Raw genomic sequence first — 18,811 nt, forward strand, 5'->3', positions numbered from 1 at the left:
TCTGACTCATTCCACGTGGGAGTATTTGCAAAACTCTTTGGCTCACCCAGTCTTTGATTGACGTCACCATTGTCTCCTTGCTATTTTTATCCACCTTGTCAGGGCTAGTAAGCACAGTGCAGCATGTTGATTCTGAGTCAATTTTTCATCAATGTTATGCAGCTTGAAGGTTTTAGTGATGTCTTTAAAGCTGCTTAGTTGATCTTTATGTGGCAGCTTAAATAAATGCTGTTTGCATTTAGGACTAGTAAATCTGGAGGATTTCTGTTCCTCATTCTTTGTCACCTCAGCAGCAGTAAGGTGCTTTGCAGAATTTCAGCCAGTGCCTACATGTCACTTTTACTTAGTTATGTATTGGTATTCTCATGATTCATGACAGAAGAGGGAGGGTGGCAGGGAATTTGTGAGAAAAGAAGAGGATGAAATAATACAATTGCACCTTGCCACAGTTTTCATGTATAACCTCTGGCAAATCACTCAGTCTTTCCACCGCTAAGGTCCATGTCTGCAGCTGGAGATTCAGCACTCATTTCTCTCTGACTTGCAGAACTCAGTTCATGCCTGATGGAGAGGTGGAAGAAGAGCAAAGTTCAAACAAATCCTGAGGGAGAACCTGAAAAGTGGGGTTAACCTCTATTCTGTTGCTGTCATCAAAAAGAGACCTGTAAATATATAGGTTACTATTATGTTTAATTAACTCTTGAAGGCTCCAGGCACTATGGCCCAAATCCAGCTTACACTTCTGCAGGCTTTGAAGTGCTGGAGGAAGCGTGTCTATGGTAGCATAATCAATTTCTCCTCACAAGGTGAGAGGACTTTAATGAAAGAAAGAATGATCGATGGATGTTTGCCAGCATGCTTGGCTTTGCTTCACAAATGTTCTCATTGATGGCATTAAACCAAGCCAGAGGATCCACTTATCCACCCACGTGTTACTTACTCATGGTGGGAGGTAGAAGAAGATGGCAGAATGAGCAAGAGAGATCACATTTCCATAGCTTTCTAGCCCACCAAGTAATCCATTCCATTTCCCAGGGTACGGGTCTTCAAAATGTCACCTTTTTTTCTCGGGAGACTCTCGCTTGTTCTACCTCCAAACCTATTTGCACTGTGGTCCTTGTATAGCTTTGCTAGTAGTTGCAGGATTTTGCCCCAAGAGTAGAGCTATTTACCAGGGCCGGTGGGAACAGATGCATGGACTGGTCTGAAACAGCTCAGCAACTACTTGCTGAAATTCCTGCTTGTTCAGCTGGTCTGTGCGCTCAGATAGCTTCGGTCAGCTTCTGATTGCTGCTTCAGCTCTACTCCCTGCTCATGTGTGGAGGACTTCCTATTAGACAGTTTTATGTTCTTGGCATGAGAGCCAAATGCTGGAGCAAATCCCTTCCAACTGATCATACTACACTTAACAACTTCCGCTCCTTGATTACTGAGGAAATTATTAGAAGAAGAAAGTGGTAGATCTTTCATCGTGCCTGCCTTAACTTAAGGGAGGTCAGGAATGGTAAGGGGAGGAGAGATTTGAGCAATCATTTAACTTTTTTAAAAGCTCTTTTTCCACTATTTTCTCTATTTTGCATCTTGTCTGCTACCTAATTACTTCCATATCAAGTTCTTCAGCTCAGCATGCCGCCTCCTGCAGGCTTTTAAAACTTCGTACAGGTCTGTGTCTGGAATTGCAGTTGTGAGACCCTGTTTTCTCTTCTCACAAACATGGAGTCTGTAACTATCAAAAATAGATGCATTACAGCTGAAACTTTCACCCACACTTGATGTATTGCACTATTGTGCCCCTGATGGCAATGAAACTGCAGTGTGCTCTGGTTCACCAAGAACAAGAGTCTTTTTTGAAGCTGGTCCTTAATGTGCTTGTTTGTGATCCTCAGTAAAATATTTGAAACTAGAATAACTGGAAAGGGTTTAGGTAATTTCAGGTACTTATTGTTGTGACTTGGGCATTTGTGTGGTATGAGGTAAGAGTCAGGTTAAAAAATATTATCTGATGCAGAATGAAGGAAGCCCTCAAGAAAAGCAGCGAAAGTTTCTTACTCATACCTGCAATACAACATGGTGTTTCTGTTCTTCGGAGCAGATTTCTGAAGGAGAGAAATATGAGTTCAAGTTGATATATTTTAATTCATATAGAAGAATGAATTAGTTGGGAAAATGCATGGGCAGTAGGAGTTTTGTTACCTTGGAAATTACAATGATTTTTAAACTGCTTGTAATGGGAAGAAAATCTCTTTGATGAGGACTCAGTCTCTTATTTGGTGCTGAATTTAGACATTTTAATGGTGAAAGAAGCAGTTAAAATCAGTGTTGTCAGCTAACAGCATATATTGGGCCAAATAAATAGGACTTAGACCTATATTTTAAAACATATTTCTCTTCAACTTCCAGTGCCTTTGACTTCAACATTAAATAGGAAAATGCTTAGTTTACTGAAGACTATTTGAGGTATCAGAACCTGATCTTGTATGAGTGGTTTTGTGCTTAATATTCAATTTATAAGTTGAAATAATCTTTATGCATGCAAATCAAGCAGTTTGATAGCTAAATGCTAACAACTGTATTTGTAACTGATGACACCTACATTCCTTTAGGCTAAGACTGACAAGTCAAGCCTTTGGGCTACGTTTTTCAAAAGCTTAGGGATTTATATGCATGCTTCCCAGTAAGGGAAAAATAACCCGGACACTCAGATCCCACAGTCAGCTTCAAAGATGACTTCCCAAATTCACTCAGCCTCTTCCATTCTCTACCAATACAGAGAATGCTTGGACACCTTTTGGAAACAATTCCTCTAAGAAAATGACCATTTTAACTAAACTGTGCTCAGGTGAATGAACCAAGCTGGACAGCAAAAGAGGCAAAAGTTGTTCTCTGATCTTAAAGTGAGGAAAAAGACTGATCCCAAGGAAGAGGAAATGACAGGATAAACTGATGGAGTTCTTTCCAACTCCCACATACAAGCTAAGTATGATGATCTGCCTCACGGCCCTAGAGGACTTCCAGTAGTTTCAGGGAGAATGGATCGTCTGTTTCTTTTCTCCACAGCAAAGTTTTCCAACAGAACAGATAATGCTCAATAAATGAGGGGGTTTTTTTCCTGACTATTGGCTATTGCAATATTCCGTTTTATTTCATATTTTCTGTACCATGTAATCTGGGCCTTGTACACAGTGTTAATACATGCAATAATTATAATTCTCCTTGACTGCATCATATTTAAAGGTGTAAGCTTCTCAATTCATCTCCTTGAGGCAGATTACCCAGGAGACAACCCGCACATTACAGATGGAGCTACTCTGATCCCATTAACTGAACAGTGAGGAGAGCATTTGAATCACAGACTCCAGAGCCTAGTGAAACCCTGATCTCATTAAAAGCAAAGCTGGCAAGGCTGTACCGTTGGGGTGCCACTTTGGGTGTGCCTTTGAACTCAGGACTGCATCCAAGGGGCAAGTGTTGAGCGGAGATGGGACTGAGACATTGGGATGAGGTCCCTTACACCACATCCACCTGTGCCTGTGAACTTCTGATCCTTTCTACCAGACACCTCTCAGCAATTTCTAAAGGTGCCAGGGGGCTCAAACCACCAAAGTGAGGCACAGAAGGAAAATAAAAGAGCAGACAACTTAAAACCAAGTGGATTAATTAAATAATCTATATATTTACCTGTGATAATTCTACAGTAAAAAGCCTCCGGGGTTAGACATTTTATAGGGATTTTAATTCCTTAATTTGGAAGGTTTGAAGCCCTGAGGATTGTTACTCTTTTTGGTTTTTTAAGTGATTTTGTGGAATTGTCATGGTGCAGGCTTTGTCTTTTGGGCTGTTTGCTGTGAATACAAACATCTTTCAAGGACAAGATGTAAGACACTCCTACTGTCATATTACAACATGCAGTTCATTGATTTTTGTAGTGCTTAATGGTCTAGAGGTACACATAGTGATCTGGAAAATTAAAAAATCTGGACTACATTGACTGCCTCACCAAAACACCTTTTTCTAGAACTTGGATAAGAGACTTGTTTACCAAACGTTGCATTTTGTTGTCTGATACACTGCTATGGTGAAAAATATTCTGTGCAAGAATTAAGTACTGATTATTACTATGGGCACGTATTAATTCTAAATGTGGGTAAATACATTGCATCTATACATTGAGTGACACTAATTCTGAAGATGAACAAAAAAAAAAAAAACGTAAATCTCACTTACCCTTATTCTCCCTCCTTCTTTGTCCCAAATGATCTCCTTAAAATCTAACTCCTGTCCCAAATTTTACATATTTATCATTGGAAAACACAAGCTCGAATACATTTTTGTTTTCCTCCTCACTTTCTTTCCCCATTCACACCTCTCCTCCCACCCCTTTCCACTGTGATTGTCAGAAATGAGAGTCTAATTCTGAAATGAGAATCTAAAGCCTAAATGGTAGGCTTTTCCAAAGCATGGCTTACTGGAATTGTAACATAATGACAATGGATACAGAGGCATAAAACTCTTCATTCTCCTGCAAGGAACCTGAAAAGGTTTAAGATGAAAACGTCAGTTAACCAGCTGTTTAAGTAGAAGTGTAAGCTGTGTTCAAACTCCAGATGGACCTTTTTGTATTGAATTAAAATGGCAGCAAGGTTATAAACCATGGCATTGCAAGTGTATCTTGATCCTGAGGAAGTTCAGTTTTCCTTGTTACGATACCCCAGTTAGCATCTGTGTTAGTTTGAGTCTTCCAGTACAAGAGAGAGAAATTGCAAATCTTATAAAAAACCCAAACCAAAACAAGAACCACCCAGTTTTTTATTTCTATTTTTCTTTTTGGATAAAAATGCAGAAATCTTTCCACACCAAGAGGGAACAGGACACAGCACTATGTTTTGCTTTTAGGCACTTTAGGGAAGGAACAAAGCAAAGGCAAACTAAATGCCTAAACTAAATGAGAGTTAAACTTACCTTAGGGAAAAAGGGAATCAGAAGCTAGAAACAATATTTGCTCTAAGCAGTGTTGTGCTATAGATAAGACTGTTTTTGTCCCAATCTCCAATAAGTCCTCTGTCCTTGAGTGCTCCCGCAGGAGGGGAGGAGGAGAAATCAGCCAAATAAGTAACATCTCCTGCCATTTAAGTCATAAAAATTTTGCATAGCGAAGGTGAGGTGAAAGCACTGCTTAGAAGGCTGGCAATATTGAGTTGCTCTGAAGGGGAGTATCTTTTTGATTTATCTGTACTAAGTTATATATTCTTGTAAGAATAAGTCAGACAAGCTCAGGGTGGGTGGGGGAAATGTCTCCTTTCCAGAGTGAGGTGCTGATGTTGCTCAGAGGAGCAGGAGACCCCTGTGACAGAAGGGAGCAGTTGCTTCAGAGGTGATGGGAAGGCTTTCCCAAAAGATCAGGTAGGTTTAGCTGCTGGACAGTGAATCATAGCAAGCCAAACGCAGAAGCAAGGACTTAGTGGGCGAGACTGGAGTTGGATTTAAACCTTTTCCTTTCTTTTTTGGAGAACAGTATAGTGGTGGGATATTTTTGGTCCAGGGTTGGGAGGAGGTGTCATTATTTATTTATTTAATCTGTTATCTATTTGGCATATGTGTTTTTAACAGCTTCTAGTTTTTAGTCAAGTAAAGTTATGACCTTTTTTCCCTATCTTCTCCATGAATCTCCTTCAAAAAATGGGCAGACGGACTTCAGCGGTAGTCATGTTTCTCTCACTGTTACACATTCCTGGAAATAGGTATGTATTTTTCCTTAAAAATGCACTCTCTTTCGGCAGGTATTACTGTATTATTTTGACAACGTTATTGTACAATGAATGTTAGAGATACCAGACCCTGTGGATCACATCAATATACTGTAAAAATACCTGCTATTTTAATAAATCCAATTAATTGAGAGCGCAAAAACTATTCTTATGGAGAAGTATTGTAGAAAAGGAAGGGATAAGTCATTGCTCACAGCAATGTTTTAGCCTGTATCCAGAGAGCCAATGTGTGTGGGAGAGATCTGAGGCAAAGAAAGCATCTCAAATTTCCCTCTACTCTGGTTGCAAAATTTTAGAGAGATGCTTCCCAGACTCACCCTTAGCACGTCAGGGGTTCTGGGGTGGCCATACCTGCATAATGGCTGTTTTATTCATTTTTCTAAGAGAATTACTACAGAACTGGATGAGAACAGCTTATTACATTGCTTCTCCCCATATCCCAGGCAGCATATAAGTTTAGAGACTGTCCTAGTGTCTTTCCTGAGGTCTTCAGAGGCCACACAGCAGAGCTTCTGTAGAACTGGCACCTTCTGTGCATGGTAGGGTTGAGTTTTGTGGCAAGAGGCTACTTCCCTTTATGCAGCAGAATGGACAGTGCAGGCCAATAAAAACATGCATCCATTGTACAGCATGAAAGAGTCTTCTCTGCAAAGTCTGTTGTTTGTTTTCCTTTGTGTTTTCTCCGCTGCCAAACACAGACTTCTTCTGCTCCTTCTCTCTCATCACCAGCTCCCATTCAGTGTGCCTCCTTAGCATGCTCTGTGATGGTGACACACACTCCACTGAACCCTGCTGGAGTCTGAAATTTCCCAGGATGAGAAATAAACATCCTTTTTTTTCATTATTTTTTTTCATTTTTTTTCATTTTTTTTCATTTTTTTTCTTTTTTGTATAACTTCCCAGACTGACATGTTGTAAAATAAAATAAACAAGGATTTTGAAACCTACGTTGATCAACACTGGTGTGGTATGCAGAAAATATGTTGTGAAACAAATGCTTTGAATTAGGACAAATGCAAAGGCTTAGGGCTGATTAATAGCTACTGCAGTCAAAGACTTCTGAGATTTTTTTTCAGTGCTGTGGGCCAGGATAGAATTTCAAACATATTAATTAGCAATAGTGTGCATGTTTGTTGCTGAACCACTAAGCAAAGGAAAGTAAGTGCTAGAACAAGCCAAGAAATACTTTTGGATACTCTGTCATAAAGAAATCAAAGCAAGAGTACCACTGTCAGCCTCTGCATTAATTGGTCTGTAGGAATGGGTGACTTTGAAGATAGGGAGGAATGAAAGACTGATAGAATAAGGATAGATTTCACTTGCTAGTCATGCACCAATATTTGATTGATGGATTGATTCAGTCTGACTGATGAAAAGCTCTAGCAGCCTTCTGCTGCATCAAGATACAAACATGTCCAAACAGGTAAAAATATTCATCTGAATAAACTAGTCAAGCTAGTGGTGTATGAATAGGATCTCTACAACAGCTGGAAAAATCCTTCCCTTATGTACAAATAACATTTTCCTCTTTGATGAATTTGGTGAATTTTTGGTAAATTTTTGCTTCTAGATTTGAGAAATGTGGAATTCTATTTTTTTTTTTTAATCAAACTATCCATTAGGAATGGGTTGACTAGCCCTCCTTTTTATCTCCTCCTTGGACTGGGATTTTGCATGATGAAGACAGAGGCAACAATAGAAAGTTGTTGAGCCTCTATTATCTCTTCACACAAAGTTAGTCAGAGGTGAGGAGCTGGCTGCCAATCAGAAAAATCACCTGCCCTCAAGAGCTGGTAACTGAGTAACTGATTATCTGACCAACAATCTGGTGATCACAAAGGAAAAGGTCTTAAGGTCTTCTGTCATCTCATTTATTGGGAAGAAAAGTTCTGCTACCTCAGTGGCTGAAGGAATAAGATGGGATGCCAAGTGCTTAAAGGAAATCAATGCAAATCTATATGCAAGGGGAAAAGCAAGATCCTGAAAGCCTAAAAGGACTCAGATGAATGCTCACGAGCACGGGAAAAAACTTAGGTAAGTGAATGCATATACTTATATCACTATTTCCTTTAGCTCCATGTAGCTCTTCTCCTAATGCATGGGCTAATGGCATAAAAACCCTTTGAGAAGCTGTTGGGTTACATGTTTCACAGCATCTGTGAAGAAGGGAGCTATGACACAGGGCCTTTACAAAGCTGGTGAAAAATTATAAGCTCAAGCAACTGTGTTATAGTGAGGGAGCAGCAGTGATCTTGCTCACTCACTTTAGCAGCCGGAACCAAAGTGCCCAAGTTGAAAGAGAACTGAAACATGCTCTGGTTGAGTAAAGCAGAAGACCTTTGTCCACTATGGTGGGACCCACCACTGTAGACTTGAAAGCGTTTGCCAAGAGGCAATTATTAGGCCCCTGGTCTCCATAATATTGACACCCCCAAGAAGTTTCTCCATCTGATTTCTCTCCAGTATAGAGCAGAAGCAGATCCTTAAATGTCCTCTGAAATTTGTTGAGCACCAATTCAGGGCAGGAGATCCATGCTGGGGAAAGAAAAATGTCCCTGTGAAACTCCTCTGCAAGGCAGTCAGGCTGGGAAATATTTTCAGTTCTGAACACATGGTGCTGCTTTATCTGGGAAGATGTCTAACTGTTTAGAGTTGTAAAAAAACATATCTTCAGCCTCTCCTGGCAGAAGAGAGTCCATCAACAAAGATACTGCCAGTTTCAAACCAAGCATAGTGAGAGAAGCAGAAGTTAGTACAGATACATCCAGAAATGGCATTGTTAAGGCTCCATCTCCTGGAGTCATGCAATTATGCAAAACAATCATGGTTTCATGGTTTGCTCTTTCAACACCTTGCCTCATCATGGTTGAAAAGACAAGCTGGAAATGACTGTAGAGCACAAGGCAAGAAAAGCCAACCACAGAGTTCTCTGGCTGCTTGGTTTTCAATCGCGTGATTCAGGTAAGGGGGCAGGCAGTTCAGGAAGCTTTTCTTCAGCAGTAGTGAGATCTTCCTCTAGAGGATTCTGTAGCAAGAACTAGGAGCAACTCTCATGAGCTCTACATCTGACCCCTTGCTGCTGTGACACTATTTTGCTTCATACCAGTACTTTGTGAATGATAACACTCTTTGGAAATGTTCCAAGGCCAGCAGAGCCCTATGGCACAGGCCCGTATCGTACCATATGAAACCGTTCAAAGTGCTGAGTAACCACTGCCTGAGAATCCAGCTCTTCTCGTCACTTCTGGAAACAAAAGACAAAGTATGTTTTAAACCACAACTTGCTCCTGCAAAACCTCAGCCATGCAGCACACAAGTCCATCCCCACCAGCACAACATTCCCCCACAGGCCAGATCTGGTTCTAAGTCCCAAGTGCCACAGATGCATTTTGCATCTGTTAACACCACACCTGTCGGGAAAGTGGACAACTACCTGGGATTACTCCAGCTTAAAATATTATGTTGGGGCTCCATAAATAAGGACATCAAACTGGTAACGAAATCTACAGAACTCGAGGAAGTTACAGTTTTATCATAACACTAAAGGTTTCTCATATTCTCTGTTTTAACTGGTATGTGCCATACAGTGGCTGATGGCTGTTTTCCTAAAGCTTTCCTTTATAAACAAATAACATGCTGAATTTTCTGTTGTGAAAACTGATTTTACTAATTGTAATATTTTCTTCCATGAACCTTTGGGCTGTTGCTGCAATTATTAACTAGGTTGATTTTTCCAGTAAAAATTTGTACCAAAGTATTAGAGTCCTAATCACTTCCCAGACACATACACACCTATCTTCCACTGTTTTTGAAATGTGATTGCAAATATCCAGTATTTTGCTTTCTAAGCTATAAAAGCATTTTTTAAAGTTCAAATATACTTAATCCATAAAACTAATTTATGGCTGTGCAAGTAGGAGAAACAAAGGTTACCAATTAATGGCCTGAGTTATTTAAAAATTACTGAGGTAGGCACTTTTCCTCTTGATTTTTGATGACTTTTCACATGCAAATATTGGCCTACATTGTACATGAGCTTACTAAAGGTAGATTCATGCAGATATGGAAATCTTTGCACAGTATTGAAAAGATAGGTTTAATGTGCACTCTCACTAAACCATAATGTTGTGGTGGCATGCAGTACATCTCTTATGCATGTGCATTACTCTAATCACATGAATGGATGAGAAAAAGTCTGGAAAAAAATTCTGGGCCCAATAAAGTAAATGCCAAAACCTCTCATTGACTTGGGATGAGGAACAGTCTTCACTGCCTTGCAATGTTTCATGACTGGCACCGTCAGCATAAGATACAGTAAGAACTGTTTTATTTAATCCATAGTGTTACTTTAATCTCCTGACGTTTCCTACATATTTCTTTTTACTTCTTTAAACAGTCACTTTCCCCCTGTGACACCCACTGAGTACATTGTTCTTTATGGGACCAAATTTAGTAAAACACCTACATGCATGTTTAATATCAAAGACCGCTGAAGCCTATTTACTGAAAGCAGTGTGCTGAATGTTAGGGGTTTTTTAATTAGACACCTATCTAAAATTTAGGTGGATTATGTCCTTACCTATCACAACAGTGATAAGACACAGCAATGTGTTTGATTGTGTTTTCTTGATGATTACTGAAACTACTTTAAATAGTGATATTCTACTGAGATGTCACAAAAGGATCATCTTGGGGAACACACTGAGACAAAAAAACTGTAAGGAAGAGAGTGGTGAGAACTCTGGGTAGCCCATGACCTTCCAGAGGATGTTTTACTTATAGAAGCAGGACAGCTAGACTGAAGACTAGTCAACAGCAGAGCACATTATGAAACGGGAAAATAAATGCCTTCTGAGAGGTTTTCATAGACACACTCAAGAAAAATGTCTGTGGATCCAGAGGGTGGATTAAGCCCTCCCTAAGCATAGTATTTTATGTGAATAATATTGAAGACTTTAGCCTTGATCTGGTAATACAAGCTTGATTTTATTTATGCAAGTACTATTGGTTTATTAGGTACCCTTAACTCTAGATCACAGACTGGGAAAGGGGAGGGAAGGGGTGAAAAACTACTGCTTATTCACAGCTTTAAAGGAAGTCTTTAAGGCATTTTGTTCTGGGAGGTGAAATTATCTATTCCCCAGAAGGTTCAATGCAGAATAGCTGAGCTTTTTTAATTGGTTGAAACTACTCTTAAGCTTCGAGGTTTTTCTGTCCTTCTCTCTCTCCTATCTCTTTCTTTCTCTCTCTCCTCTTTCCTATTTCTCTCTCTTTCCTGCCTTCTTTCCTTCATTCTTTTCCTGCCTTTCCTTCTTTCTTCCTTTCTGTCTCTCACAGGTTTGTATTTTTTCCTTCTATATCCTACTAAAAAGAGTCTCAAAATATTCCTGATGGACTGAGGCTTCACAAGGAGAATAATAGGCATAATAACTATCATACAGTTAGAGAGGAAAAGAGGCATGCTGGGTATATCTGTCTCCCTATAGATGCTGTTCCATTTTTATTCAAGTGGAAATTGCAGGAGTTGTGTAGATGGGTCCTCTGAAGATCTCTGAATCAAACCAGTTTTAATTAATCTTATCAATCATTTCAGAATAATCAAATTAATGAAAAAAATGTGGTTGACTCTTTGATTCCAGCAGCAGCTACATTTTATCATATGAAAAAATGGCTTTTCCCTTTGTATTCTAAATGACTGAAATTTGAAAAATAGATTTGTTAACTTCATAAAGGGCAGTAAATGTTATTACAAAAGTGGTTGGTTAACTTGTCACTGTTCTGTTCTGAGGTTTGGAGTAACACTCACAATGGGATTATTGATATAAATAGCATCTTTTTAGGAGGAGGAAGGCAACGTGTTCCTTTGCAGCAGTTCATTTATTAAAACCTCAAGTAATCTTCACCCTTTCAAAAGATGGGAGCCCCCTGAAAATAAAGGGTATATTAATGAGAGGCATATAACTCATCGAGTTTAGAGATATTCTATCACTCTTTAGGACCATAATATGGATTTTTGATAGAGTCAGGTGTATGATAAAGAGCTGTGGTCGCTGTGTGGCACTCTGCAAAAGCAACGGGAGTACCTAGCCCATCTGCTAACTGCAATTTAATAGCTTGACTTCTGGCACATTGCTGGCAGAAAAAGTGACAAGCACTGCTTTATACACTGAGCAATGTGCACTCTACACTAGTACCATTTTATTTAGACAGTAAACTCCTTGGGGCAAGGTATCTTTCTGTGCTGTGTTTGTCAAATACTTTGCACAATGAGGCTCTAAGTTTGGGACAAGATGTTTTTACACAGTGCAGAGATGCTCAGGCCAGCAGCACTTGAACTCCTGCTGGGAGCAGAGGCAGCCCCGCTATAGCACTGTAGAGCTGTGCTTGCATGGCTGAGAAAGTGCCAGGCTCTTGTGTGTCTCTGACAAGGTTGGTGCTGTACGATGTCAGTGCCACCACGCTGCTGGGGGATCCATGCTGGTGGAGCTGTGCCCTCCAGATGCGCCAGCTTGGATGTCCCCTAGCTCAGCCACTTTTGTGCCATGACTTGTGTCCCAGGACAAAATGGCACTTAGCCTCCGAGGTGCTACAGTGACACTGCTTAAAAACACAGCCCTGCAGACACTGCTCCGTGACCTGCACCCCAAGCAAATCTGCTCAAGCAGCTCTTTTTGCCAGACACATCCAAACCACCCCAGGTCTCCTGCCTGTTTGGGACTCTTGGTTCCACCATGTGCCCGTTCCTGCAAAACTTTTATTCATGGAAATAGGACCAGGGATTTCACCAGATCGTATTATGTGTCTAATCTACTTAAACTCGATTATGGTGCTTTCTTGATTGTATGTCTGAGCATTCTGTGTTTTATAGGGTGCTGCTGAAATTGGTTTTAATGGGATTAAAGAGCTTTCAGAAGTTGTTTCAATAGGAATTTGACCCAAGTTTTTTTATGCTATAAGACCTACTCTGGCCATAGAAATTTATTGATGTCCTGCAGATTCAGGGTGTGCTGGTTCCCCTCTCTGACCTTGCGTTTCAGGGTCGACCTGCATGTTTTAAGTGGCACATTCTGGACTTCATTTCTCTGCTCACCTTTTTTTCTGTACCTTGCAACTCATCCCTGCTTTGTGAACATGAGTGCAGTTTGGGCAATGCACTAGGGACAGGTGACAGTGAAGTGTCTTTCTTGATTCTAAGTGCTGATGCCAACACTATAATGTGGTAATACTACAGCAACATTCACAGCATTAGTCTCGAGTCCCCCTGTTTTTTACAGATATGGTATTTTCCCATCTCTGGTTCTCACCTTTCACAGTATCTTTCTGTGTGTTCTCTTAGAGCTGGGAGGCTGCTACCTGCACTTCTCCCAAATGAGAGAAGGAAAAGGGAGAGGCAAGAGACCAGCACATGCTCCTCTCTGCACAGCTACACAGAAGTGCCAAATATTGAGCTGCTAACAGGTTGTAGCAAAAGAGCTGGAGAGGGAAGGAGGCCATGCCAGGGAGGGAAAGACTGTTATCACAAGAGATTTGAGTGGAAAAAGGGTCCAGGTACCTCTGGATATTGTTAATATCCTTTCAAGTGGTGGATGCAAGAACTCAATACTTAAGTTGAACTACTTTTTCTTTTCTAAAGACTCTTTCTTTCTAAAGAACTTTTTAAATACAGCATAGAAATGGAATGTCCCACAAATATCAAGCAAACGTAAACTAAATATTTTTACCATTTCAAATCATCCTAATTGAATGAGAAGGCTGTGTATAGAACTGTAATTCTGTCCAGAGGCTGCTTGTCAAGTCATGTTTTTATTGTAATTACCTGATTTGTTCAGCTTTAATCGTATTTACTTTTGAAGGTCAGCTGTCCTGCTCTGAAATGGTTATTGAAGGCTGTGAGAATACACAACACCCATGAGGAGAAAAGCAAAGACCACATATGCTCTTTTAATTTTGACTTCACAGCAGAAGAGGTAGTATTTCCCTTCACTTCTTAGCAGTCCATATTCCTTCATCAATACTATTTATTATTTGGTACATAATAATTGCTAGAAGTCCTGCTTGTGACTGGTCTCCAGTGCATGCTTTGATATATATATATGTCCATAATCAGCATCAACCCATACCTCAGAGATCTTATAATTTGAAGAGGCAAAAAAAAGCACAAGAAAGTATATTTCTCTTCATAGCACTTATGTAACAGCAAAGGCACAAAATGTTGGGCTATACCCTTCCAACTTCGCTTAACATCATCATCACAGAGTTGTCAGCTCTCTCTATATCACATGAATGTGTAGGTGAACAAATCATGTCCTGTCTTCCCGTCTTGGTGAGATATGTACAGAAAATTACTTAGTCTACCTTCCCCAAAATCATTCCTACAAACGCGAAGAAGACCAATAAGTCTTAACAGTGAACTTAGAAACAATCAAATATACAGTATGAGTTTTCAAAGTTGCTCCAAGATTTCGTTGTCGTTGTTGTTGTTGTTTGTGGTTTGACAATGTTACAAACTTAACTGTCTAAAAAAGATATAAAGAAGAAAATAAACCCGCTCCCCTAGGAAGATGAGAGGTATTTGTATTATACCCCCGCCTCAAAAACTGTTTCAGATTGAAAGTCAAACTTTGAGCCTCTAATCATTGGTGTTGGAGTACCCTGCAAGGCAGATCTTTATGATTCAATTACCACATATAACAAAGGAAAAAGAGCAGATTCAATCTTACATTTTAAAATAAAACCTTTTTTTTGAAAAAAGATAATCTAGCTCATTATTTTCTTTGTTCAGCAGTCCTTGTTTCAGTTTATCAGTTTAGTCCTCAGTTTAGTTTCCAAACTCTGGCCATGCAATGGAAGACCACAACAGCAACATGGGCTCAGTGGCACCTGATTTGTGTGTTTTTCCGTGGAACAGCCATTTTGTGTGTAGCCTGCTGATTAACTGTGCTGGAGCATAATTCCAGCAGAGGAGAATCCCCAAATAACAAAATAACTTAACGTGTAAAATCAGCAGTAGACTTTAAGTACACTTCATTATTTTTAAGGTCCTTGTGTTCCTTACCATTTGAAAAGAACATTAATATATTCATAAGCACCAACCTTAAGTCAGTGCTGCGTGCTCAAGCATAAATTCTGTTATCTGTGGATCTACTGCAGTTCTTGGAAGAAGGAAAGTTGCTGAGTACTAACGTTGGCAGCTTGTTGTTGAATATAAGAACTTTCTTAGAGCTACCTAAAGAGAAAGCCTTTTGTAACTCCTTTCTCACCTTCATCTTCTTGATTACCCTCTCCCCTATTCCTCACCATATTGAATCACTGCTTCTAAGTAAAATTCTTCTTTACTTTTAAGCAAAAATCTTCTAACAAAGTTAAATTTCTGTATTAAATTCATCTTTAAGGTATGAGCATAATCATTTTCCCAAGAAAATAATCTATGCAGTTTTCATTTTGTAGAGGACTGGATTTTTCTCCAAAGTATGTTGGCCTAGAATAAAATTTCTAGCTGGTTATTCAGCTCAAGTAGTCGGACACTGTGTTACTCAGTGGTATAGTGAAAAAATGGAATGGAAAAACTCACCCACTTGTTCTTCCAAAGTGGGCAACATGGGACTAATCACTCTTCTAGCAATCCTAAAAACAGCTGTATTCAATTTTCATGTGTTTACCTATGAATGCACTATTCAGGTGAGTGCTCCTTTCTGGAAACTTAAAAAAATCCTACTTTAGTATCTCCATTTCTGGGCTTGCATGAGCCTCTTTGACCCTCTGTTCAAAGGAGATATATTTCCAGTTTCTTTTCTAGTGAGATTGTTAGAGGACTGGAATAAGGATTTTGTACATCGTCAGTTCGCATTAGCAAAGCTGGGCAGAGGAAATGACACCACACCCGCTTATGCAAAGCATATTATATATCCATAGGCACACCTCAACAGCATTAAACCATAATCTAAAGAAACCAGAGGAAGTGTGGGACAGGGAGAATTAGGTCCATCACAGGGTTTATCCCAGCTCCCCCAGGTCCTCACAGTAACTCCCTGTGGCAGTTTGAGGTCTATCAGCACAGTATTTCCCACAGCATACACCTCCTCACCTCCTGCTGGCTCAAAACATGACTAGAAGAGCCCTAAAGGAAGCGGAAACAAGGTAAACCATGTAAATAAGGATACCATGGTTCATCTCAGCTGTGGTCTCCTCCTGCACATGAAAAATGCACCCTGTTGAAACACCGGACTCTTTCACCTTCCATTAAATGTTGTACAAGTCAAAGGACTATTTACACCAAAAGGAGACCAAGTCTGGACTCTTCTATTTACTGGAATATCAAGGGGTTGCGTATAGAACTCCTTTGCTTAGTGACATTTTAACATTAGCCCAAGATATACAGGAAGATGCTGATTCCATAATATAGAAAGCTAAAATATTTCCTTTCATCACTATGAGATAATAATGCTGGAACTACACTTAAAAAAAGGGCCTTCTAATTAGAACCAAGGTAATTATTTCTTTCAGCAAAATCTCTTCCCTAAAATTGACCTGTATCCAGTAATACTGCAAATAGTAACAGAACTGCCAACACTCCACTTTCTGACAGACATAATTTCATCAGACCCAATTCTTTACTTTTATATGTGAATAAAGAGCAGCTTTCTTCATGTCAACTGCTCCACAGTTTACCCACCTTCATCTCTGACTACTTTTTTATAAAGGATACGCTGTAATGATACGTTCACGTATGGGATTATGGGGTTAAATTAGGCAAACTCTTAAAAAATAATAATTCTATTATACAAAATTCCATACTTTGTCACCTTCATTTCAAACTGTAACCTTATTTTTGTTTTCAAACTTAGAACTCTTACACATTGTTATATTGTATGGTTAACAATTTCAAATTGAACTATGTCTCCTCCCTTGCTTAGAAAGCTTTTGTTCACTGCTTCATCACTATCTGCATGTAGAGACAGGCAACCATAGTCTGTGGGCTACAAATAAGGGCACACGAGATAACATCACCGGATCAGCTACATGCTACCAACACATCTGAAATTTTCCATGTTTCAGAACTAGCAGGATGCTTGGTAGTCTTATGAGTATTAGGAAACTTTTATTTATTACAATGGGATCTAATTATGCCAAGGAAAAAAATGTCTTGTATGGAGAACTTGACACCTGAAATATAAAATAAAATGGGGACTAGAAGTGATAAAAAAGTAAGAGCAGAGATAAAAATGGCAAGATGAAATTAGGCCAAAAAAAAAAAAAAAAAAGAAAGAATTAAGTACATATTCATACCACTAATCCCTTCAGAAGTGGGAATTTCACCAAACCCTGACTTTTCTAGGTTCAGCATTTCTGCCAGAAACTTCCCTGATTGGAGTTTGAAGGCAGTACTTAGCACTTGTGTGGCACAGGGGATGGAGAAGAGCTGGTATGTCTTTTAAAAGTAAGGAGTAACCAGTGGCTAATGATGCAGACATTTCCCTTTTTAGCTTATGTTTTTAAGAAGCTCTTACTAATCTTGACTGGGTTTTTTCAAAGGCATGAACTATCTGCTTTGCAAAAAATAAGAATAGAACCAAAACAGATTACAATGGAACCAAAACAGATTACAAATTCATAGGGAATTTATAAGAGCTGAAATTCTGGGGACATTAAGTTACAAATTGATTGACTGCAAAGTCAGACAGGCCACTAGAACTAGAAGTTTCATTTCTCAGGCATCCCAGGCCCTTGCAATCCATGTGCATTACTCAGTATGAAGATCAATTATTTGTTTTTTATTAAAATACCTCTTCAAAAAAGACATAAGATCTTGATTTGGCGCATTGTTGTGTCAATTTATCCCTCCTGACCAGTGCTGTTAAAGATGTGCACCCTAACTTCCATCTGAACAGGACTACTGCCTTGTCATGAGCTCCTGTTTTTCTTCTTAGATAGGACTAATTAGCTGTATTCAAAATAGTTCATTTGAACAAGCTTAGCTACAACCAATCCAGGTCAGTTTGTGTGCCTGTCTCCACGATGTCTTGGTCACCTATAATCTTCCGCAGCTACAATTCATTATTTCCCAGTTACTGATTCCCAGCACCGAAAATGCTGAACAGTAGTGTCCCAGTATTGATGCTTATGGTAACTTCCCAATGTTAGGATACAACTGTTGAAGAGCAAGTGAGCATTACCCATTGACCACTGATGACTGTGATTTTGAAAGCTGTCAGGTGGCCAACTTTTAATCCATTTAACTTGTTCTTTATTGGTGTTGCGTAGCATTGACTCTACAGTCAGAGTATTATGCACCACTGTTCAAAGGTCTTTGAAAAGTCCAGTACATTTACAGACTATCCCATCAATCAATCCTCAAAACTGAGCAGTGAAAATATACCTTCTTCCTCAAGTGTAAGACACTTATTTTCTAGGAGTTGTTTTTGTTATTCCATTAGAAATGAAGAAGGCTGGTAATATACCTCATCATCAGATAGGAAGATACCATCCCCTTCATTTCCAAATGCAGAGACAGTAACATTTATTGAACTTTTCTGTCCTTTTTTGCATCCTAAATAATACTGCCACTTCCCCTCTACCATGTTTTGTTGCTATCTTGATGGAAGAAACCTTCCAAACATTTTAGATCATCCAACATCTATTTGTCCTTTATCCTATGTTTGTCTATTATGACAAATGTATATTAGTACCCTTTTTTCTCCTTCTTTTGCATCAAAAAATGGTTTATGGCCATGGAGATTTTTTTAGAGAATTCCAACTTTTTATTCATATGTTTCTTTATGGATTTTGTTTAGGATTTTACCCACTTTTTCTTCTTTAAATCACCACATTGAGTGCATATATACATCATTATCATCAATCAGTGTCAATGTGAGAGTTAGTGGCTTGATAAACCAAATCTATTTGTGTTGCTTCTTACTAATCTTGTTACCCAATTGACTGAATATTGGAAAAATTGGTATGACAAGAGACCCTAAAATATGGAGCAGGCAGTTAAAATGACAGTCCCACAGAAGACAGTCACTGAGGATGTATGAAAGGAAAAAGAG

The sequence above is a fragment of the Corvus moneduloides genome, chromosome 1 (assembly GCF_009650955.1).
Source record: "Corvus moneduloides isolate bCorMon1 chromosome 1, bCorMon1.pri, whole genome shotgun sequence".
Taxonomy (NCBI): Eukaryota; Metazoa; Chordata; class Aves; order Passeriformes; family Corvidae; genus Corvus; species Corvus moneduloides.